General features: G+C 39.3%; 1 pseudogene; it reads left to right on the top strand.

Moving 5' to 3' along the window:
• LOC108714983 overlaps positions 1-26,204 on the top strand; it is a 143,081-nt pseudogene that overhangs the window by 87,536 nt on the left and 29,341 nt on the right.

The following is a 26,204-nucleotide window of genomic DNA, read 5'->3' as shown; positions in this document are numbered from 1 at the left end:
GGCCTTCTCATGAGCATACAACAATGTTCAATTATCTTCTCAAGATATTTTCTTACCATGTGTCTATTATTTGATTCATCCAGGTGTTTATATTAAATATTAGTTAGTGTAAAACAATTCTATTTGCTGAGTAATCTTGAAAACATGACATTCTAACAGAACTGATTAGTAGTTCAAGAAGCCTCTCAGATGGGAAATTTTCAAGATTACTCAGCAAGTCCAGTTGTTTTAGCCTTACCAATAGTAAATACTGTACAGTAGCAAAATGAAAGTTGTGTGAGGATGTTAATAAACATCCATGCCTTAAAAATTCTAGCCTAATAAGGAGGCTTGCACAAACAAAAGAGACTAGTTTATTAACCCACCTCATGGCAGCAACGCCCCTGCCTGCCACCTAAAGAATGTGTTGTCTCAATTTATTAGGGATTCAGGCACAGTGTAGTTTCCAGCAACATTCTTGAATACTGGGCTGGGCTAGACTCTGACTGTTGATCTTAAAAGGGACCTATCACCCAGACATAAGCTGTATAATAAAAGTTATTTTCAAATTAAACAAGAAATCCAAATTCTTTTTTATTAAAGTGGACCTGTCACCCAGACACAAAAATCTTTATAATAAAAGTCCTGTTCAAAATAAACTTGTAATCGAATTTCTATTTTTTATTAAAGCATTCATAGCTGTTGTAAGTTAATTTAACAATCTCAGCTGTCAATCAAATATTGTCTGCCCCTCCTCAATGCCTTAGCCATAGAGGCAGGTCAGTCCGTTACTTTCACTTACCATGGAGCACTTACTAGATATCACTGCACTCTCCACATTTCCCCTCTCTCTCTTTATCATTTAATTGTGTAACCAGTGCATGGGGATGGACATCAGGTCCCCCATTCTGGTGCATAAACAAGATTCAGAGGTGACGCAAGGCTTGTCTTAATAAGTGTTCACAACATGGCTCTTGCCTGCTTGCTATAAGTATGAATTCCCAGACAGAAGGAAACAAGATTCAAATAATTTATATAGTGTAATTAAAGTTTATTTTGCTTGACTAGGTTGATCATTTCAGGAGCTTTGAGCAAAAGGTGGTCATTTATTATACTGAATATGGTTTGTGGCAATAACCTCTAAAGGTCAGAAAATACTTGCATCTCTATAGGCTTAAGAATGTTGATGGCTTTAATATGGTTAGTAATTAATGTCTCTTTGAAAGGTGGCATTTATCAGATGAATAGCCTTTTCATGATGGAAAGGTTAAATGCAATTGCACGCAGTGATATGGAGTAATAAAAAGCACCTGGGAACCTTGGCACTGCGTGCAAATGACATTTTTTTCATTGTAGACTATTTAGGAATTAGTTGCCAAAATGTAATGACCATATTTATATTTATGTATGTCTGTGGAACTTTTATAAACCTTTCAGTACTGGCTTGTCTTTGATCATGCTGTGCCACGTTCTGCCAGTATACAGGTATGGGACCTGCTATCCAGCATGCTCGGAACCTTGGGCTTTCCAGATAATGGATCTTTCTGTAATTAGGATCTTCCTACCTTAATTCTACTAGAAAATCATGTAAACTTTAAATAAACCCAATAAGGATTAATTATACAGTATCTTAGTTTGGATCAAGTACAAGCTACTGTTTTATTATTACAGAGAAAAAGATAATCATTTCACAAATTTTTGATTATTTGGATAAAATGTAGTCTTTTCGGAAATTTATGGATAACAGGTTTCTGGATAATGGATCCCATACCTGTATATGCTGCCTGGCATAAATCATACTGACTCCTGGAACAGCAGAAACTAAAGGATCAGCAATATGCTATTTTAATGTTGATGCTATTCTAGCTGCATTATATGTGTTAAAATATGAAATTTTGGGAACAATATAGAACTATTATTTTAGAATATTTTGCCAAATGAGAAAGCTGCTGTAAAGCTAGGATAACTAATAATCCCACACACCTTCTGTAATAGGTGATGCTTTCACTTTTACCATGCGCTTCACTATGATGTTTAAGACCATGGAACACAGCTCCTTTTTCTTTCATTGTTAAACTGAGGATATAGTTCTTAACTAGAATCTTTTGCGGCTAATCTTATGTTATACAGGTATGGGACCTGTTATCCAGAGTGCTTGGGCCCTGGGATTTTCCGGATAACAGATCTTTCCATAATTTGGATATTCATGCCTTATGTCTACTAGAAAATAGGGATGGGCGAAATTTCAACACGCAACAACATTTTTTTGACGCCCATAGACTTTAATGGGTGTCTGCGACATTTCGCCGAAGGCAAATTTTTGGTGAAACGAAATGGGTCAAATTCACCCATCCCTACTAGAAAACCATGTAAACATTAAATAAATCCAATACACTGATTTTGCTTCCAATGAGGATTAATTATATCTTAGTTTGTATCAAGTACAAGGTACTGTTTTATTATTACAGAGATAAAGGAAATAATTTTAAAAAATTTGGATTATCTGATTATAATGGAGTCTATGAGAGGCAGCCTTTCTGTAATTTGGAGCTTTCTGGATAATGGGTTTCCGGATAACGGATCCCATACCTGTATATGAGTGTGGAGACCTTTTTTTGCACTTTCCTCTGCTCTCGCTATGATCTTCTATTCTGCCAGACACAGTTGAGCTGGCTAAATGGTGAAATAATGTTTGCTTCAATAATGTAAGTTTCTAAATGTTTTTTTTTTCTTTTAAGCATTTTATAACAAAGGTGACTTTTTAGGGTTTAGGTAAGGGATTAGGCAAACAAGCAAATATACAGTATATGCACATATGAAACAAATTTGCTGGATCTTCCCAGAGAATATTACAATTTACACCAGGAATTTATAATGACTATTTTACTTGTGTAAAAATCTGCTTTTGCTGAAGCTGATGTTGCTCCTGCAAATTGTTGTGAGCTTTGCTAGGATGTTAGTAGTGCTACTCTGGAAGGTCCATTTTTAGGTATCCCACAACCACCTACTCTCCAAAACAGGTTAATTCTGTACAGTTCTGACTGAGGAGATTTTCATACTGAGGTGAAGATTGGTGGTTATTACTTACCCCTGGATCAACTGGATTCACACATGACAACAACTACTATGTAAAATAAGGTTCAAGGTTTTTGTAATAAATTAGAGAGAAGAAAGTCAATAAACTTTTCAGTACAGTATATGAGAATAATGCAGAGAAGCATACAGATGTTTCATTGATAAAGCAAAACGGTATAAATGGAGGTTGTTAATAATTAGCAACTAAACTTTGTTTGTTTCTTTAGAAATAAAGATGCTTTTCAGCAGATGGCTGTTAATCCAGATCCTTTACCGGAGAGTTCTCATTCATATCAGGTAAGAAAAATTCTGTGGTTTAATTGATTTCAGTAATTTTCTTTAGCTGCCTATGTTACAGTCTTGATTTGTGTTTTGTGCATTGTGTTTCTTGATTAATGTTTGTTCTAGACTCAAATAAAAAAGTAAAGCATTTTAAGCAGTATTAAAGAATGTTTTTATTGCTTTTAAAATGTGACATTACAATGACAAATATATTGCAAATATTGTCAACCATTAGCATAGAAACAGTATCTAGGATAATATATGTGCATCTTGTCTTTGTTGTAGTACTGTATGGGGAAAAATAGACTAATGATATTTGAATTATATTTCTACTTTCATTGTTATTGGAAACAGCTATTTGTCTGTGGATTACATTACATCTGTACTCCTGTCTCTGATTTCTGAAACAACGTTACAAGAGGGGGTTTCACTGACCTGGAAGAGAATAGAATAATGTTACATTGTTTAGAGTTACAGGGCAACCCTTTTGAAATAAAATAAATAACAAAAGTGGTATAAAGGTGATACCTTTATTGGCTAACTAATATAATCATAGCAAGCTTTCAGAACATTTTAGTTCCTATTTCAAGCTGATTACAAATCTTGAAAAAAGGGACTAAAATGTTCTGAAAGCTTGCTATGATTATATTAGTTAGCCAATAAAGGTATCACCTTTATACTACTTTTGTTATTTTTTTTTATTTCAAAATGGTTGCCCTGTAACATTTTTACTGGCTAACACGATACAGCAACTTTACCTGCAATTGTTAAGAGTCAGACCCAGAGAACAAAAAGTTATACGGTATATTTATATTAAAAAAAACTTACTGTGTGTATACTGTGTGTGTATATATATATATATACACACACACACACACACACACACACACACACACACACACACACACACACACACACACACACACACACATTGGTAGGGATAATACATATTTACTTCTTATTAAAAAGTATTACGTTTATTACACTGACTTATTTCTAGGAACAACGTGGACTTACAGCTTCCAGCAAAGGTGAAGAAACTAGTTTTGGAGAAATCATGACCAGTGTAATGGAGCCTGAGGTAAAAGCTCCTGAAAGTATTTATATACCAAATTGTACAGTCATATTGTATGGCACATCTGGTTTAAAGTGTGCAGACAGAAGAAATAAGGGAAGCAGAGCCACAGATTCAGTAGAAAATGTTGTAATGTTAAAACTGCAGTAGTTGAGGCCTTGGTAGCACTCAGCATTGTATAACTAATACTGTGGGAAAGGAAAGCAACAGGCATTAAATGACTCCACAGATTCCAGATTAATTATCTTTCCACTTGCTGTGGATTCTGATCCTTTTGCTATTGATTCCTGGCATTTTGTTTAATTTGCATGCCTCCACTTTCTTTTTGAAAACAAGCAGTCAGCATGACTTTTATCACTTCTTCTTAGGTTGACGCACGTTCTTCAATGGCCACTTTCCACTGATATTACAAGCAGGAACATTAGAACAGCACCATCAATTATTTTCACTTAAAAACCCTTTATTAGTGCTTAGGGCATTACAGCAACGTTTCAGACCATGCAGCCCTTTATCAAGCTTGATAAAAGGCTGCATGGCCTGAAACGTTGCTAAATGCAAGGATAAAGCGCAGCTATGGTAGCACTCATAGACACCTGTATGGAAAAAGCTATAGATATTATTGTTAGTCACAAATTCGCAGCTAATTTCCAAAATTTTTTGCGTCCCAAACTTTTGGATGCTCGTCCCAAAAGTCGCTTTGCGTTAAAATTGCTGCGTCAACACTATTTGGACGCCCATTGACTTTAACGCCAGCATCAAAATTGATGCAAGCGACTTTTCGGACGCAGCCATCAATCTTCGAGTTTCACAACTTTTTCGTGAATTTTTTGCCGAAACGGGAGAAATTCGCCCATCACTAATTATTGGACAAACTGATGATTCTACATTAATAGACCAAAAGCTACCTCGGATATATGTGGAACATTTTCATTTAAAAATTTAGCTAACAGTTTTGATCAGAATTACTCAAGTTTTGTCTTGATAGATGTAGGTTGTTGTCTAACCAGTGCATATTTTTGTTCAGTTTGACATGTTATTCAACTGACTAGCTAGCTTTTACCAAAAATAGATGCAAATAGAATTATATTGTAAACATATGTCATATTAGGGAATTTGTTACTAATGGCCTTGACTTTTACTGATTTTAAAAATGTGCCTTTCATTTTTGAAACAAGAAGCTTTGCTGGCATGTCCTCATTGTAAATATTACAGTTCCATCTTCTAAACCATGATTAGTATCTTAGTAACGTTAGTTATTGTGCTGTGAAATGCTTTTTAATTGCATCCAAATACACACAATTTATATAGCCTGATGAATATTAAAATGTATCTACATATGGTAAAATGTGTTTAACGCTATATGGTCAAAAGCAATAATGTGATGTACATTTCTCTTTCTCTTCACTGGCTTACTTTTCACCTGCCCAATGATATCCATAGAAGGCGCATATGTGACAAAATCTCCCTTTGCTTAAAGGGCATATAAAGGCAAAATAATAAAATCCCATTTTTACTTTCTTTAATGAAAAAGAAACCTATCTCCAATATACTTCAATTAAAAAATGTCTACTGTTTTCATAAGAAACCTGAATGTATGTAGTGAAGTTCATCCTTCATTTACTGCTGTGAATAAGAATTGTTAGACGGTCCCTAACTGCTCTGCAGGGAAACAATCATACTTATGAATAGCAGGGGGAGCCCTACTTCCCAGCCGTGCAGAACTCAATCAGCTTTGTTTGTTTCCCTGTAGAGCAGTCGGCAAATGTGTAGAGATTTGTATTGGATTTTATTTTTCCCTTTATGTCCCCTCTAATGTTTCCAACTCCAGCTGTAGGGACAAAGATCATGCACCCTGATTTAAACAGATAAACTGGGATTCTCTTTGAAGGGTAGGGATGTCGCAGACTGTTCGCCCGCGAACTAATTCGCGCGAACATCGGCCGTTCGCGTCCGCCGAATGTTCGCGAACGTCGCGCGACGTTCGCCAATTTGGGTTCGCCTTAGCTGGCGCTTATTTTTGACCTCTCACCCCAGACCAGCAGATACATGGCAGCCAATCAGGAAGCTCTCCCTCCTGGACCACCCCCACACCCCCTGGACCACTCCCCTTCCATATATAAACTGAAGCCCTGCAGCGTTTTTTTCATTCTGCCTGTGTGTGCTTGGAAGAGCTAGTGTAGGGAGAGAGCTGTTTAGTGATTTGAGGGACAGTCGATAGTAACTTTGCTGGCTAGTAATCTACTTGATACTGCTCTGTATTGTAGGGACAGAACTCTGCAGGGATTTGAGGGACAGTGAGTTTAGTTTAGTTAGCTTTGCTGACTAGTAATCTACCTTCTACTGCAGTGCTCTGTATGTAGCTGCTGTGGGCACTGCTTCTGATCTCATCTGCTGACTGCTGTAATAACCCAATAGTCCTTGTAAGGACTGCTTTTATTTTCTTTTTTGTTTTTTTACTTTGCTACTATAAGAGCCCAGTGCTATTAGTCTAGCTGTGTTGGGGAGTGGGACTGGTGTGCTGCTCCTCCTAGTAGTTCACCACTACCAGCACCAACCAGAGTCAAAATTGTTACAAAGTATCTTATTTGCACCTGTTAGCTGTTCTGAGCTCTCTGCCAAAAGCTAATTAAGTTAGAAACTGTTTTTTTTCTGGCTGTTCAGTGCAGAGAAAAGAGGGACTGGTGTGCTGCTCCTCCTAGTAGTTCACCACCACCAGCACCAACCAGAGTCAAAATTGTTACAAAGTATCTTATTTGCACCTGTTAGCTGTTCTGAGCTCTCTGCCAAAAGCTAATTAAGTTAGAAACTGTTTTTTTTTCTGGCTGTTCAGTGCAGAGAAAATAGGGACTGGTGTGCTGCTCCTCCTAGTAGTTCACCACTACCAGCACCAACCAGAGTCAAAATTGTTACAAAGTATCTTATTTGCACCTGTTAGCTGTTCTGAGCTCTCTGCCAAAAGCTAATTAAGTTAGAAACTGGTTTTTTTTCTGGCTGTTCAGTTCAGAGAAAAGAGGGACTGGTGTGCTGCTCCTCCTAGTAGTTCACCACTACCAGCACCAACCAGAGTCAAAATTGTTACAAAGTATCTTATTTGCACCTGTTAGCTGTTCTGAGCTCTCTGCCAAAAGCCAATTAAGTTAGAAACTGTTTTTTTTCTGGCTGTTCAGTGCAGAGAAAAGAGGGACTTTCCAGTACAAACGAGGGACAGGGGGTTGAGTGGTCAAAAGAGGGACAGTTGGGAGGTATGCAAGTGCCACCTAGCTGTGTGAGCTTTTTCACATTCTGTCTAAATAACAATAATAATTCCGTGTCCGTAAACATCACCTGAGTGATGTTTTTACAGCAGCAATAATATATTCCGTATCCACTACTGTATACGTTGCCCTTGCAGGCATTGTTTGCCCAGTCTTTAACCAAGTGCCACCTAGCTGTGTGAGCTTTTTCACATTCCGTGTCCAGAAACATCACCTGAGTGACGTAGTGTGATTTCTGCCCTTTACAGCACAAAACGCAGCGCTGTGTCCACAATGTATTTTTCAGATACATTTTTGCCCTTGATCCCCCTCTGGCATGCCACTGTCCAGGTCGTTGCACCCTTTAAACAACTTTAAAATAATTTTTCTGGCCAGAAATGTCTTTTCTAGCTTTTAAAATTCGCCTTCCCATTGAAGTCTATGGGGTTCGCGACGTTCGCAAACCGTTCGCATTTTTGGACGCAAGTTCGCGAATATGTTCGCGAACATTTTTTCCACCGTTCGCTACATCCCTATTGAAGGGTTATTTTGCTACAGCCACTGGTTCTGTAGAGTTGGAGAAAGTTTGTATTAAACAATAAAAAACTTAAATCAACATTAGATTACATGACAACACTAGACCCAGTGCAGTCTGCCTATTATGATTATTATGATATCAGTCTTGCTGTATCGGCTTCTATGGCAGATAATATTTGACTTGTGCTTTTTTGAAATTTATGACGATTGATGATTACTATCCCTAAGCAGCCCAGACCACACTGAGCATGTGCATAGTCTTGGTCTTGCAAAGATGTTTAACATAGTTACAAAAATGATGATCCCCCCTGGCCAACTTCGAAAGCATAAATCATTTGTTTGATTAGGCTTGTAGTGAAGTAAATTCATGTTTAGTATACAAAATACAGCATTTCTAGACTTTCCTTGTCCTTTAATATGAATATAAATGAAGCCTGTTCATTGTGCTAATTGTTATAGCAGCCAGGACAAGTGCAGCTCTATGGGAGACAAGTGGATAATGTGGTTAAAATGACATAGCGACAGCACTGGGGCACAGAATAGAAGGGGTGCATGGGGGGGAGAATATTTAGAAATATATATATATGACAAGCTAAAGTGCAAATAGTTTTGCATGAATATTGAAGGTTTTGGCTGGAAATCCATTGCTTACAACTGATCATAGAATCTATGATTCTGACATGAAATGATCAGCATGCCAGCAAACACTTGCTTTTTTTTTTTAATTTCAATTGGTTTATTGCTTTAGAGAAGGGAAAAGTTTATTGCTTTAGAGAAAGGAAAAGAAGCACACCACTATACTTCAGCTCCTGCCATTTAAAACATTTATTACAGCAGCAATGTCCCACAATACATGTAATAAATGTTTTAAAAGGCAGGAGCCCATGTATGGTGGTGTGTTTCTTTTCCAAAGTAATCGTCTTGTTTGGCTTGGAGACAGCCTGGGACTAAATGCACCCTATGAATACAAGTAAGTGGTGTGCTGAAGATGAATAGTTTTGGCTGCATTAGTTGATACATTTGTCAGTGACATCTAAACGTTACCAACTATTCTATTCCATCAGTTATAACAGCTGCCTTAAATGAAACTCAGGGATTCTTCTTAGTCAAACATAAGAAATATATCAACTCTTATATCAAATTACAACAGTTTACTGGATCTATGCCCCCCCCCCCAAGATGCCCCAGGAAGACTTTAAAATGTTAAAAATTAAATTTCAATATTAGAAAAATGGTGAAAAATAAAAATAGAGAGTGACTGAAAAAAGTCTTTGGGGCGGATTTACTAAAGAGCGAAGTGGCTAATCGTGCCAAGTGCTATCCCACCGGCGATTTACATTTTAGCCAGAGGGAAGGCAGGGGAAGAACAAAGCTTATTGGCATATAACAAACAAGATGAAAAGTTGCCAGCTCTGATCTACATGGCTGCATCATCCCTTAAAAGGGCTGCTTTTAAACACTAATTGGAAGCTCTTACAAATGGCTGAGAAATATAATGCTGCGCTGATAATGATTGTAGAGAAAGAAAAGTATGCAAAATATAAATATGATACTTTTATGTCATAAGGCGATTCTTATTGTAGTACTCTGCTTGTGTGGACATTTTGGTTAAGGGCATTCCTGCTGTTTTGCCATTGTCTTTTGATTCATTCCTGTTCCTGTTTCCCTCTTCCTGTCTAAGCTGAGAGCAACAATAGGGCAGGCCACACCTACCTGCCATGTTGTAATAAATGTACCAGAATTTACTGTACTTGTCTGACTGTTTTGCCTGAAATAACACGGCAGAATCATTAAATCCACTACTAGCCAGTTTATCACACTTCTTATCTTGCAGCCTAACCCATCACAAGCCTAATATCCCTTCAATAACATCTGACAAACTCGCAGAATAACTAATAAGCTTTGTATATGATTGTTAGACTCCAGTGTCTCCTTCTAGCTGTAATCTTGCACTCTCTTTATAATGTGCTTAGCTATAATTCAACTACTACATAATAGGTTTAGCCAGAGACGTGGGACTGCCACCTGTCCAGATTTCACCCGGACATCCCGGTTTTTGGAAAGGCTGCCCAGATGAAAAGTCTGGAGTTCCAAATTAGGAAATCCAAACAGGACACTGAAGTAAATGACAATCGCTAATTGCCATATAATCAGTCCCACCCCTGATCCCCTGTACTGCCCCTTACATCACCAGCCTAAAGCTGGCCATAGATGCAAAAATCCGATCGTACGAATCGAGGATTTGTATGATATTCGGACCGTGTGTGGAGAGTCCCGACATTTTTCGTCTGGCGGAGATCGGTCGTTTGGTTGATCGAACAGGTTAGAAAATTTCTGTCGATTTTCAGAGGGAGACTGTCACTAGCTTTGTCAAACATAACTATCCCTGTCAGGGGCAGAACATCGGCTGATCTGTTCTTACTACTTCTGAATGGTAAGACTTTGATCTTTATGGTTAGTGGCAGGTCGGGAGATAGGAAAGTCCTTTGCGTCTGTGGCCAGCTTTACAGAATAAATACATCTGTGTTTTAACTGTGCATTGAAATCATTGCACTATTCCTTTTTATCTATATAGATTGTCAACCAACTAAAACACTCCAAGAGTGGTACCAAGATATCTGCCGGTTCACAGGATGTGTCATTGATATCGGCTCCTTCTTATCTCCCAGCAGAATCAGACATCAGCAGTTATAGTAAGATCACAAACACATTCTGAAATATTTGCATGAAAGGAATAGGTGAGATAAGGTTCCATTTTTTTATAGTTTACGTTAGCTTGGAATAAAAATAAAATAGCCAATGGAAATGGAGCTAGAAACGTTGTGTATCTCACTGCACCCAAAATGATTCCTTATGTTAATTATTTTAGTAATTTGTTGTTACTCAAAATTTACACCTCCAATTACTTTGTACTCAAAACACTTTTGTTAGAGACAAATTTTACTTGTTTCTTTACGGAAAAAGAATATAGAAATTAAATGTAATTGAAAAAAAGGTGTCAGATGCAGTCCTTCAGATCGCATTGCTACAATAATATGATATTGTATGAGGTTTTAAGTTCAGATGAGGTTAGAAAACAAGCTAGTAGAATAAACATTTAATTTTATTTCTAACTGTGCCACAGTTTTACCCAAAAACAACAGTGCTCTATCTTATTTGATCTGATTGTCTTTAGTTAGTTTTTTTTATAACTTGCACATTGCTAATTTTACATTTTAGGAAACATGCCCTCTCCTTTGCCTTCATTTGATCCAGCAACATGCCCAATTATTCCTGGACAGGAAATGACGATTGAAATCTTCAAAGGTCGGTCAGGTCTTGGTCTAAGCATTGTAGGTGGGAAAGATACCCCGCTTGTAAGTATATTTAGAAGTGTTTCTATTTTTCAAATATATAAAATTTATGTATGTGTGCCAAGCAATAAATAAAATAAACACTCCAAAAAACAAATCAAACTCAGAGTGCATTAGTATATAATATTTATCACTTTAAAATATCAAACACATAAAAAAGACAAGTTTTCTATGCAGACATTTACATTATGTAATGAACTGTAATAAAATGTTGCAGGCATCTACATATTGTAACTGACAAATGCAATAATGTTAGCCAAATGTTTTTTTCGTGGTCTAAACCCTAAGAAGTGTGAATTACTGTACAATATTTTTTTATATTTCCTGTTTTATTTGAATGGTGTACTTATAAAATGCAATAGCTAATATACTGCACAAAGTGAATCAACTTGCTTTATATGGCAATGCTATGTCCATCACAAATCCAAAGCATGTATAATTCTCAGTGTTTTGTAACAATTCCCTTTTGAAACATAATCCTAAACACTGGTCACTGACAACCATTTTGAAAATAATTTTCAATGTTCATATTTACAGAATCAATATTCTAGTGCACCACTTTGCAGTATGACAACTTCCTCCCCTAGAATGGTTTTGACAATAGGTTTGCTCTCTGCATTTTTTAATTCTTCGTGCATTTTAAAGTCAACCATAGCAGAACCCATGTCTGTGTCATGCTTAAACTGATTTTGTAATTAAATCTAAATTTACTCCAATAAATTCTCAATATTTCTGTTGAGCTGTTGAATTATTATCTTATGAAAATGTCTTCTTCAATTTCAGAAAGCTATAGTTCTACATGAAGCATATGAAGAAGGGGCAGCAGCCAGAGACGGAAGACTTTGGGCTGGAGATGAGATTTTAGAAGTATGGTTTGATAGTTTGGATTTTATTTCTGTTACATAAATGTATGGTCAGACTGTTGCCTCTGTATGTGCACATAGACTGGACTGGAATCCATCTGTGAATGTGCATGCAGGACAATATTTACAGGAGCCCTGTAAATATTGAACAGCTATTTCCCTGGGTTTCAGCAGAATACCTTCTATACTGGGTTTATGGTTATATATATAAACATGGCTAGCACATTATTACATTTGGCTGCAAGGACTGCAAGCCAAGTGTAATATCTTAGGGTTTGGGATTCAGGATAGACCAGGTTATTGGTTTAGGATTAGGAAAAATGTGAAAGGCTGCTGGTGCCCAAAGGCTGCTTGGTGCCCAAACATGTTTACATACAAGGATAGAAATAAAAAACAAATGTGCACTAACATTCAATTGACTACAAAATGCTGGAAAAATGCTGCCTAGTAAATTGACATAATTAATTACCTCAAAATTTCATTTTAGGAGAGATATTGCCTAAGTTTCAGAGTTTATTGATTTTGGTGCAAATCTTTGGCACGACAGTAATGGTCATGACTAATAGTGGTGGCATAACGAAAGGTCAGTGTCTCCCTCTTCTTGTCATTACGTCACAACCACTAGGTGGGTTTCATTTAGAATTCTCTTTTTTTTCTCTGGTGAAGGATCTCATTCTTTGTACTGTTATTGATCTCTAAATCTGATGACTTGTCAATCTGTATACCACCTGTACCAACATCTCTAAATGTGTGCATGCAACATCTCTTCTAGAATATCACAATTAATCTCTGTACATAAAGTACTTTAATCTTTAGTTACCCTATTTCTATCGTGCAGATACTCAGTGTTTTGTCATTTTTCATTTTTGTCAGTTTGTCATTTATATATTTGTGTTTTTTCCACTCTAACCTAATAAAAACTTTGAAATTGTGATTTAGGTAGATTAAGCAGTCAGGGCAGGAGGGTTTTATTTTCTTGTTTGTTTTCAAACAGCAAGTATATGGCTTTCCTGGTTTTTATACTTTGGATAGCACTACAATACAAAGCAACACTATACTGTGGGGAAACAGGTACTTTAAATTGTAATACTCTTGGTTATATTATCCTGGTTTACTGGAGTATGCCGTAGTGTGGCTCAGGAAAATAAATCTGAGATTACTGTTCATTTTAAATGAACTTCAGGAATTAATATCTATGCTAGCACAGTGGACTTTCATTATCAGCTTAGGAAACCAGCAATATCATTCTGTTCTCTGCACAGCTTTTTGTTTGTGCAATATCTGTATGCTTTTGAGTTTGTAATATTGGTATGCTATTAAGCTTGTAGGCTCATAATAGTTGTAAAAATGTATTGCTATAAATTTCTGAGGCAGAGCATTAAAACCATTTTGTCTTTTTCTCATTAGATTTGAAATACTTGGCACTCTGCAGTAAAACTATGAAATTTGCTGCAGTATAAGTAATAATTAAACACTTAGCATTCACTCTCAGGGGAAAGTGTCTTGAGTGTCTGGAAAGTCTGGTGTTAAGTGAGGCATTAGTATCATTGCCATTGCAGAGTTATAAAATAAATGTTAAAATGCTACTTTTTAAAATTGTTGTAAAGTTGAATATATATATATATATATATATATATATATATATATATATATCCTGTATATTTATATAAATTTGCACTGACACAAATTAAAAATTGAATTTTTTACCCCTCTAGAGTATACCCAGTATACCACCCCCATATACCCTAAAATCATTTTTAATTAAGGGTCATTATAGGCACTGTCTCAGCACAATTAAGACAAAATCACAATTTTTGTGTGATTTTTGAGAGTCAGGTGTTGTTGGACTGTGACCTGTTGCACTAAACAATCTTCTTTTATCTGAAGTGCCGCCTATTTCATTTTTTCTAATACAAAGTTGAATAGTAGTTTGCCACTATTTTAAAGTCCATTCCTTGCAAAAGGAATGTCCTTTATACTGAATAGAGATTTTTTTTTCTTTCCAAACTGCATCAAAATGTAATATAAAGTTATTGTTCCAGGTCAATGGAGTGGATCTGAGGAATGCCTCTCATGAGGATGCAATCACAGCTCTAAGGCAAACACCTCAGAAAGTACAGCTTACTGTATACAGAGATGAAGCACAGCATAAGAATGAGGGAAATCTGGACATTTTCCATTTAGATCTACAAAAGAAAGCTGGTAGAGGACTTGGGCTGAGCATTGTGGGTAAAAGGTACATTTGTCTTTAATTCATTAATTTTGGATGCCCGTTGCAAAGGCAGAATATGTATATTTCTCTAGTTAAATACCTCAGCATACAAGCCATTTATCTCTAACTTTACCAGCTTCTGTATTAACATCTGTTTTATCTCTTTGAAATAGATGTGATTTTTCAGGTTAAAAAATAACATATATTAATAGAGGCATTTACATTTGCAGACATCCAGGGTAAGATGGTCAAACCATTCTATTTGTTTTTTTAATAAGCTGGCTTCCTTTTTGAATACTGTACTTTTTTCTTTTACAAATGAAAAAAAACCTATATGTATATACTTGGTATAGTTGTCCATGACCATTACGTTACAATATGAGCCATTCTTCTTGCACATTGCCTATGTTCCTTAAAGGGATTCTGCGTTAATCTTTATTGTCTAGTAAAGCTTAAAGGGATGGTTCACCTTTAAGTTAACTTTTAGTATGTTATAGAATGTCCAATTCCAAGCAACTTTTGAATAGTTTTTCATTATTTATTTTTTATAGTTTTTTATTTATTTGCCTTCTTATTCTGACTCTTACCAGATTTCAAATAGGGGGTCACTGACCCCATCTAAAAATGAGTGGTCTATAAGGCTACAAATGTATTGTTATTGCTACTTTTTATTACTCATTTTTCTATTCAGATCTTTCCTATTCATATAGTCAACTACAAGAGGTCCTCTGCACTCAACCCATTATCAATATATTTAAGACAGAGACATTTTGTGCATACTGCTACTAAAAAATGCCTTACCCTTTAAACAACACAGGGATTGTTTGTCCATATATTGCAATATATTTAAGCTGGCCAACTACGTCAAAGTCATCCCATATCTGGCCAGTCCTACGCTTAATTTTCATCTGATTCATTAAGAATTCAATTGCTTAATTATACATTTTACAAAGGGACTAAGTTTTACCTGCAACTTACTAGCTGCTTTCAAAGTAAAACTCCCAAACTTGGCTGCCCTTTTATTAGACACCAGTGGGATCACCTGACTATAGTTGGAGAGGGTGGGAGCTACAACATGGAGCTGGTCACTGCTCCTGTATAACTATAACAAACAAGGGAAAGTTGTGCGCAATTGAATTCTTAATGAATCAGATGAAAATTAAGCGTAGGACTGGCCAGATATGGGATGACTTTGACGTAGTTGGCCAGCTTAAATATATTGCAATATATGGACAAACAATCCCTGTGTTGTTTAAAGGGTAAGGCATTTTTCAGTAGCAGTATGCACAAAATGTCTCTGTCTTAAATATATTGATAATGGGTTGAGTGCAGAGGACCTCTTGTAGTTGACTATATGTATTTTGTGGTCACAGCCTCATTGCACCCCCGCCTAATGGTTTTTAAAAAATAGTGGTGAGCACAACTTTCCCTTCTTTCCTATTCATAGTCCAGTTTCTTATTCAAATCAGTGCATGGTTGCTAGGATAATTAGGACCCTAGAAACCAGATCACTGAAATTGCAAACTGGAGAGCTGCTGAATAAAAAGCTAAATAACTCAAATACTACAAATAATAAAAAATTAAAATCAATTGCAAATGGTCTCAAAATATCACTCCCTATTTCATACTAAAAATGAACTAAAGGTGAACAACTCATTTAATGCAAATATACAGTGAAGGCCTCTCATCAGTGCACAGTAATGTACCTTAAAGGGGTTGTTCACCTTTACTTAATTTTTAGTATGATATAGGGAGTGATATTCTGAGACAATTTGCAATTGGTTGCCATAGGATCTTGAGACATTGTTCTTAGAAGTCACTGTACAATTATTTACAAGTGCATTCTGTGTGTGTATAGGCTTTACAGTACCAACTAATTTATAGGGGACCCGTTACCCAAACAAAATTATTCCAAATCCTATTTTATCATGTTAGTCAAGCAAAATGAACTTTAATTACACTGTATAAATTATTTGAATATTGTTTCCATCAGTCTGGGAACTCATAATTATAGCAACCAGGAAGGAGCCATTTTGTGTACACTGTTATTAAGACAAGCCTTGTATCATCTCAGAATCTTGTTTGTGCACCAGGGGACAGGGACCCAATGTCCATCCCCATGCACTGGTTACACTATTAAATCGTTAAGAGAGCTGGGGGAATGTAGGGAGAACTGTGACATCTAGGAAGTGCTGAATGGAAAGTGAAAGTAATTGTTTGCCACGCCTCTATGCCTAGGGATAGAGGAGGGGTAGGCAATATTTGATTGACAGCTGATATTTTTAAATGAGTTTACAACAGCTATGAACGCTTTAATAAAAAAAAAAATTGGATTTCATATTTAATTTAAAAAGGATTTTTATTATACAGATTTTTATGTCTGGGTGACGGGTCCACTTTAAAGAGTTTGAAGGTAATGGCACATCAGGCAGTTTTTTGAACAGTGTATTGTAGCTGGCTGATAAATACCTGCAACCACTTATGCCAATTCCTATTTATATTCAATTAAACTTCCTGACACTGAAAGTACAGTCAATTCTGGTCCCAAAACATGTAATACAGCATTTTAATAACCACCTGCGCCTGCAGTATTAGCTATTAGATCTGAGGCACACAGGGCATTTTGTGTACCAGTAGTGTATAAAATGTTGTTCAAGCATTTAGTAGATCCTCTTTAAAGGGATACTGTCGTGGAAAAACATGTTTTTTACAAAATGTATCAGTTAATAGTGCTACTACAGCAGAATCCTGCATTGAAATCCGTTTTTCAAAACAAGAAATGGATTTTTTTATATCTAATTTTAAAATTTGCTATGGGGCTAGACATTTTGACATTTCCCAGCTGCCCTCGGGTCATGTGACTTGTGCTCTGATAAACTTCAGTCACACTTTACTGCTACACTGCAAGTTGGAGTGATGTCATTACCCTGCCCTCCTACAAGCTGCTGTAATGTAAATAGAGCCTTGTCTGCTGAGCCTGTCAATTGAACATTAGGCAGGAATCAAGATAAGCTCCCACTGACACCACTTCAGAAGGACTGAAATAAGATATTCCTGTGATCACTGCCCCCACTTACGTTTCAAAAAAAAAAAAATGATATATATATTTATATATGCACACACATACACACACAATTCATTTTGGACACTGGAAAAAATATTTTATATAGTTATTTATTATATTTGTTTACACAAAAATGAATGGCAGAAACACAGGAGTACACTCCCAGGACTAATGACAGGGAATAGAAAAAAGGATAAAATAAGGAGGACATACTTGAAAACCAGAGGAAGTCTAGGAAGGGTTAAAATAGCTCATGAAAAGGAGGCAGTAAGTAGTTAATGTAAAAAGAAGTATTGCAGGCAGGAAAGGAGCAAGGTCTGTGTGAGGTGGATAGCAGAGGGAACTCACAGCTCCTTTACCTCATCTAGTAACCAGTAAAACTAACTAGGAAGGCAGCAAGGAGAGAAAGTTCCCCCCTCCAAAGGAAAGCAGAGAACAAACTTACAGAAGGGCAGGAGCTTTGATAGTGTCTGTGGGAGGAGGGGCTGCTAGTGCAGCTGTAGAGCAGGACGTAGGAAAGTGAAAGTAATTGCTTCCCTGCAAACCATGTGACCGCTCTCCTCCAAACATCACACGCATGGGCAGAGAGGGGAGCGGGAGTGTACAGCTAGATTCTCATGTCGTAGTGCGACCTGGCTTTCTCTAGCCGGCCCTTCCTGTCAGTGCAGACGCTATGGGGTTAAGTATCCATCTCCGGAGGCAGGACAGAAGAAAAAGATTCGGCTCCACCCCCCCTTGATATATACTGATGCTCCTCCTGAAACCCTCAGTTTTTTTCTTCTGTCCTGCTGGAGGTTAGGACAGCACATTATTTATTTATTTATTTCTTTATTATTTGTTTATTTAATTATTTTACACTATTCTCTTATGGATTTCTCGTCTCAGACTTCCACTACCCCTATACCTCTCTCAGAGTCGGTTGGGGCACTGAACAACTGGATCAAATTTTGGATCCTGATATTCTCCACAGTAAAGTCTTACACAGACGACTACTGTGCTTGGCTCCCTTACCGCATGTCTCCTCAGCTTCTCAGGTTAGCGGTTCAGCGGGTAGCATCCCAGAAGTGTACGGAGCTGACACAGCTACCGCACTTCCGGTTTTCTTCTTCCTCACTGCAGGTAGCAGTTTCAGACTAACCGCGCGGGTCTGTGGATTGGCGCCAAATCTGACGTACATTGCGTACGCTACTACGCGGCCGCCATTTTGTTTCTTTAGCGTGTCGGCAGCAGGCGCTCCCGCAGAAGACACGGACAGCGGTTTAGCTACAGCGATCATTCAGGACGGCTTACTCAGCTTGTAGATACAGTATCATGGACACTGAAGGTGTACTAGAAGACCTCAGAAAAGATATGTCTAGTGCCATCTCTACACCAAAGGCCAAAAAGGCCACAGGCAAACGAACCCATACCCAATTCAAAAAGTGCAAGAAATGTAAACATACATTACGCAAAGGGGAAGATAGCATATGTCTGGACTGTGCAGATCCACTTGATTCAGCGCCAGTCTTATCACCTCACCCAATTCTGTCCCAGGATATTGAGGAGACTCCTCAAATAAATGCAGCACCACAACAAAATCCTTCAACTTCATCTAAAACACCTCAAATCGAAGAATTGTTTGACTGGATTAAGTCCACTATTCAATCGTCAGTCAATAAAATACCGCCTCACGGTAAGAAAAGGAAACCCCAACTACGGTTAGACACGGAGTCTTCAGATTCCAGTACTAACAGTGATCAGGATAGTGACCCAGAACCAGGGGAACTTTCTGTTAGCGAAGTGTCTTCGGACGAATCAGACAATGAGCATCAATATCGCTCTATTGCAGGCCCTGACATAGCCAAACGCTTATTACGGGAAATGCTAGCCACTTTAGAAATCAAAGATGAGACCACTGCTACTTCCAAAGCTGACAAGGTCTTAGGAGTGCAACCCAAAAAATCTAGAGTTTTTCCTGTGTTTAGATCTGTAGCACAGATTATTGACAATGAGTGGTCAAAACCTGATCACAGACTCACGCTCACACAGCGCTTCCTTAGCACCTACCCTATCCCTGCGGATCACCAAAAGGTCTGGGATAGGGCACCCAAGGTAGATTCAGCAATTGCCAGATTATCCAAAAATACCACACTACCTACTGAAGATGCTGCTTTTAAGGATCCGATGGATAAGAAGATGGAAGCTTCCCTGAGGAAAGGCTACACACACGCCACAGCTATCCTCCGACCAGCGGTAGCTTCAGCTGGTTTAGCACGTACAGCTCGTTTCTGGTGTCAGGAGCTACTACACAAGCCCTTACCACCTGAGGAGTTACAGGAGGAACTACAACGTCTTAGTTCCGCCTTGGCCTTTTTATCTGACGCAGCTATGGATACAGTAAAACTGGCAGCCAAAACTAGTGTCGACACAACAGTTGCCAGAAGAGCACTTTGGTTGCGACAATGGACTGGAGATACAGCGTCCAAAACCAGGTTGATTAATCTCAAGTATACGGGTGATACGCTTTTTGGACCCGATTTAAAGCAAATTATAACAGAAGTTACGGGGGGCAAAAGCACCTTCTTACCGTCAGGTAAACGGCCTAGACAAGAATCTTCCAGTAGGCCATATAATAGACAATGGAACTCCCAAAACCGTTCCTTTCGACCCTTTCGTAACTCCAATTTTCGGTCCTCGCAAACCGGTACGGACTCAAAGAAGGGCAGACCCGCTTGGTCTAACCAACCACGGCAGCATTGGAAACCAGGTCCCCCCAAGACCACTTCCACCTGACTCACACAGTTCAAGTCGGGGAGGAGTTTGTGGCCGCCTGTTCGAATTTCTCCCACATTGGCAGTCACACATTCAAGACGATTGGGTTCTAACTATCATCAGCGAGGGTTACAGGATTCCTTTCGACACCCTACCTCCCCGCACTTTCATACAATCGTCCATACCAAAGGATCCCGTCAAGTTACAAGCTCTCCTCAACATTGTCAGCGAACTGTTGCGCAACAATGTCATTACCAAAGTTCCACTACAAGAGTGTTACAAAGGCTTTTATTCCAATTTGTTTCTGATTACAAAGAAGGAGGGCTTCTTCAGGCCAATACTCAACTTGAAACCCCTGAATCGGTTTGTCTCCAAGCAGAAATTTCACATGGAATCGATTCGATCAGTCCTGATGTCCATGACGGACCACTGTTACATGACAAAGGTAGACTTACAGGATGCGTACTTACACGTCCCCATCAGGGCAATCTCTCAACAGTACTTGCAGTTCACAATCCTCCAGAACCATTATCAGTTCAGGGCTCTTCCTTTCGGCCTATGCACAGCGCCCAGGGTGTTTACGAAAGTCCTCAGTCCTCTCATTGCTTACCTCAGACGCCAAGGGATCACACTCTCCCCATATTTGGACGACCTCCTAATAAGGTCGCCTTCCTACGAGCAGAGTCTTCGAGACACTCAAATTTGTGTCACTGCTCTCAAACAACACGGTTGGCTCATCAACCACAAAAAGAGCCAGCTCCAACCGTCACAGAAAATCCAATTCCTGGGGATGTGGTTCGCTCACAGCTCATCATGTCCGCCTGCTATCCACGGTGTCCGCGGAACTTTGCCTTCGTTTGTTGGGCTACATGGTAGCAGCACTGGAGGCCCTGCCCTTCGGCAGGTTCCAAATGAGAGTGTTTCAAAATCATTTTCTGAGGCATTGGAACAAGGATCACTTCAACCTGTCCCAACAAATTCCAATGACAGAGTCAATAAAGCAGTCATTACAATGGTGGACATTGACGCCCAACCTTGCCTCGGGGAGAACTTGGACCACACACCAATGGACAGTGGTCACAACAGACGCCAGTCTCACGGGTTGGGGGGCCACTTGGCCACCTCGCAATTGCCAAGGCACCTGGTCGCCGGAGGAATCCAGGTTACCAATCAACGTTCTAGAAATCAGAGCGATAAAGAATGCCCTTCTTCATTGGTCACCGGAACTGACGGGAAGACCGCTCAGGATTCAGTCCGACAATGCCACAGCAGTGGCCTACCTAAACAAACAGGGCGGTACTCGCAGCCCCCGAGCAATGAAGGAAGTGGCTCAGATCTTCGACTGGGCGGAATCCCATGTTCCAGTCGTCTCCGCAGTTTTCATACCGGGCGTACTAAATTGGGAGGCGGATTACCTCAGCCGGCAACAGATAGACCAAGGAGAGTGGGAACTGCATCCAGAGGTGTTTCAACAACTCGTTTCCAGATGGGGGGCACCAGACATAGACATGTTGGCCTCAAGACACAACTTCAAAGTTCCTACTTACTGCGCCAGGTCTCAAGACCCGGGGGCAGCGTTTGTGGACGCCTTAGTCATACCATGGACTTTCGGGAAGGTTTATGCTTTTCCACCTCTAGCTCTACTGCCACGAGTCATACGCAAGATCCGACAGGAGGGGACGCAAACCATACTTATCGCCCCAGATTGGCCAAGGAGGGCATGGTACTCCGAGATTATGACCTTACTAGTAGCTCCTCCGTGGCGGTTGCCTCTCAGACAGGATTTGCTAATGCAAGGCCCAGTAAAACACGACAATTTACAAGGTCTCCATTTGACGGCGTGGCTCTTGAATCCGAAATCTGGCTGGCCAAAGGGTTTTCAGAACAGGCCACAGACATTCTGCTGAAAGCCCGAAAACAATCCACATCTAAGGTTTACCATAAAACATGGAAGACTTTTATAGACTGGTGTGAGGCCATGGGGTTTCCATGGCGCCAAGCCTCTATACAAACCATTGTCGAATTTCTCACTCAGGGTTTTCAACTCGGCTTATCCTTGGCTACTCTGAAAGGCCAGGTTTCAGCGCTTTCCTTATTGCTTCAGCATCAGTGGGCTAGGGAACCAGACCTTATACAGTTTCTTCAAGGGGTGGGTAAGGTTAGGCCTCCCTTTAGGGACCCCACTCCCCCTTGGGACCTTACCACAGTGCTCCACGCCTTGCAGGGCCCCCCCTTTGAGCCATTAGCATCTTGTTCCTTGAAGTTCCTTACCTGGAAGATGTCTTTTCTCTTAGCAATTACATCTGCGAAACGGGTTTCAAATATAGCGGCCCTATCCCAAAAAGAACCTTGGCTTATTCTGCACCAAGACAGGGCGGTTTTTCGTACAGTTCCATCATTTACTCCCAAGGTTGTCTCTTCCTTTCACATTAACGAGGAGATTAACTTACCTTCACTATGTCCACGGCCCTCTAATGTGAAAGAAAAAGAATTGCACAAGCTAGATGTGGTCAGAGCAATTCGTTATTATTTGGATAGGTCCAAATCCTATAGGAAGACAGATACCTTTTTGGTGACTTATGGGTACAACCAGGGTTCTCCAGCTTCTAAGAGAACTATTGCTAGGTGGTTGGTGGACACAATTAATTGTGCTTACGATGTCATTGATAGGGATGTAGCGAACTGTTCTGCGGCGAACTTGTTCGCGCGAACATCGGCTGTTCGCGTCCGCCGCAAGTTCGCGAACGACGCGCGACGTTCGCCAATAGGCGTTCGCGTCAAAATCGTTCGACCATTCGACCATTCGATCGCTAAAATCGAACGATTTTCGTTCGATTCGAACGAAAATCGTTCGATCGAACGATTAAAAATCCTACGATCGTTCGAATCGAACGATTTTCGGATGTTCGAAGTTCGCGAACAGTTCGCGAACTGTTCGCATTTTTTGCCGGTGTTCGCGAACGGCGTTCGCGAACACATACTCGGCGGTTCGCTACATCCCTAGTCATTGACAAACCCAGACCGTTTAAAGTCAAAGCTCATTCCACCAGGGCACTGAGCACTTCTTGGGCTCTTTATAATTCAGCAACACCTGAACAAATTTGTAGAGCAGCCACTTGGGCTTCACTCTCAACCTTTTCCAAATTTTACAGACTACACGTCTTTCATTCAGCCCCTGCAGCCTTTGGTAGGAAAGTTTTACAGGCTGCAGTGAGGCGCTAGTAATTATCTCATCCCACCCAGATCGGGGACCAGCTTTTGGACGTCCCCATAGCGTCTGCACTGACAGGAAGGGCCGGCTAGAGAAAGAAGGATTTTTAACTTACCGAAAAATCTTTTTCTAGACGGCCTGGACTGTCAGTGCAGTAAGCCCCACCCTGATAATTCCGTTCTGTTAAGTTGTTATGTTAACATGTTATGATATTGTTATGTTGTACACTGCTTGCATGTTTTTTCTGCTATTCTCCTCCACACTAAGCTGGCAAACTAACTGAGGGGTTCAGGAGGAGCATCAGTATATATCAAGGGGGTGGAGCCGAATCTTTTTATTCTGTCCTGCCTCCGGAGATGGATACTTAACCCCATAGCGTCTGCACTGACAGTCCAGGCCGTCTAGAAAAAGATTTTTCGGTAAGTTAAAAATCCTTCTTTTTATTACAGAGTGGCTGCCTCCAAGCACACAGGTAATGCTTTGCCTGCTGTTAGAGCAGCACAGGATGAATGTGTAATGAGCAGAAATGGAAGCCCCCATGACAAAATACAAACTAAAATAACTCATGCTTCGATTTGTGGATTAACATTTTATTTGCCAGACAGTGTTTATGGATGTGGTTCAGGGGCAGGCAGATAACAGCAAAGTTGAAACCTTACACTTGTGAAGGCAAAGCGAGTGTGGGAGCTGCTTAGCGAGTGTTGCATGTGATCGAAGTGTTGCATGTGAATTAAGTGTTAAGCAGCGTTAAAAACCTTAAGGCGTTGGTGTTTGCTGTGCATGCTGGGAGTGCTGGGTGCAAGGAGGGAGTAAGTGCAAATAACTGACTGCTGTGTGTTATGTGAGTTATCTGACTGAGACAAACAGCTTTTTCTTTTCTCTCTTTGGGGTAAACTAGTTGATACATTAAGTGCATTTACTTTCTTTTTGTGTTTTAGCTTTAGAGGTCTAAGGGGAATATAAAAAAAAAAAAAGTTAATAAGGGTTTTTATTTACTGCTGGTAGCAAATAGCATTTTTTTTTCTCCTTTCCCTCTTTCTTCTAATTAAGGGGGAGGGGTTAATCAGGTAAATTCTGAACAGGCTTTGAGTGCTCTGGTTGAAACCTTACACTTGTGAAGGCAAAGCGAGTGTGGGAGCTGCTTAGCGAGTGTTGCATGTGATCGAAGTGTTGCATGTGAATTAAGTGTTAAGCAGCGTTAAAAACCTTAAGGCGTTGGTGTTTGCTGTGCATGCTGGGAGTGCTGGGTGCAAGGAGGGAGTAAGTGCAAATAACTGACTGCTGTGTGTTATGTGAGTTATCTGACTGAGACAAACAGCTTTTTCTTTTCTCTCTTTGGGGTAAACTAGTTGATACATTAAGTGCATTTACTTTCTTTTTGTGTTTTAGCTTTAGAGGTCTAAGGGGAATATAAAAAAAAAAAAGTTAATAAGGGTTTTTATTTACTGCTGGTAGCAAATAGCATTTTTTTTTCTCCTTTCCCTCTTTCTTCTAATTAAGGGGGAGGGGTTAATCAGGTAAATTCTGAACAGGCTTTGAGTGCTCTGGGTGAAACCTTACACTTGTGAAGGCAAAGCGAGTGTGGGAGCTGCTTAGCGAGTGTTGCATGTGATCGAAGTGTTGCATGTGAATTAAGTGTTAAGCAGCGTTAAAAACCTTAAGGCGTTGGTGTTTGCTGTGCATGCTGGGAGTGCTGGGTGCAAGGAGGGAGTAAGTGCAAATAACTGACTGCTGTGTGTTATGTGAGTTATCTGACTGAGACAAACAGCTTTTTCTTTTCTCTCTTTGGGGTAAACTAGTTGATACATTAAGTGCATTTACTTTCTTTTTGTGTTTTAGCTTTAGAGGTCTAAGGGGAATATAAAAAAAAAAAAGTTAATAAGGGTTTTTATTTACTGCTGGTAGCAAATAGCATTTTTTTTTTCTCCTTTCCCTCTTTCTTCTAATTAAGGGGGAGGGGTTAATCAGGTAAATTCTGAACAGGCTTTGAGTGCTCTGGTTGAAACCTTACACTTGTGAAGGCAAAGCGAGTGTGGGAGCTGCTTAGCGAGTGTTGCATGTGATCGAAGTGTTGCATGTGAATTAAGTGTTAAGCAGCGTTAAAAACCTTAAGGCGTTGGTGTTTGCTGTGCATGCTGGGAGTGCTGGGTGCAAGGAGGGAGTAAGTGCAAATAACTGACTGCTGTGTGTTATGTGAGTTATCTGACTGAGACAAACAGCTTTTTCTTTTCTCTCTTTGGGGGTAAACTAGTTGATACATTAAGTGCATTTACTTTCTTTTTGTGTTTTAGCTTTAGAGGTCTAAGGGGAATATAAAAAAAAAAAAGTTAATAAGGGTTTTTATTTACTGCTGGTAGCAAATAGCATTTTTTTTTTCTCCTTTCCCTCTTTCTTCTAATTAAGGGGGAGGGGTTAATCAGGTAAATTCTGAACAGGCTTTGAGTGCTCTGGTTGAAACCTTACACTTGTGAAGGCAAAGCGAGTGTGGGAGCTGCTTAGCGAGTGTTGCATGTGATCGAAGTGTTGCATGTGAATTAAGTGTTAAGCAGCGTTAAAAACCTTAAGGCGT

Source organism: Xenopus laevis, chromosome 4S (genome assembly GCF_017654675.1).
Source record: "Xenopus laevis strain J_2021 chromosome 4S, Xenopus_laevis_v10.1, whole genome shotgun sequence".
NCBI classification, from domain to species: domain Eukaryota; kingdom Metazoa; phylum Chordata; class Amphibia; order Anura; family Pipidae; genus Xenopus; species Xenopus laevis.
This window is presented reverse-complemented; position numbering and strand designations above follow the sequence as displayed.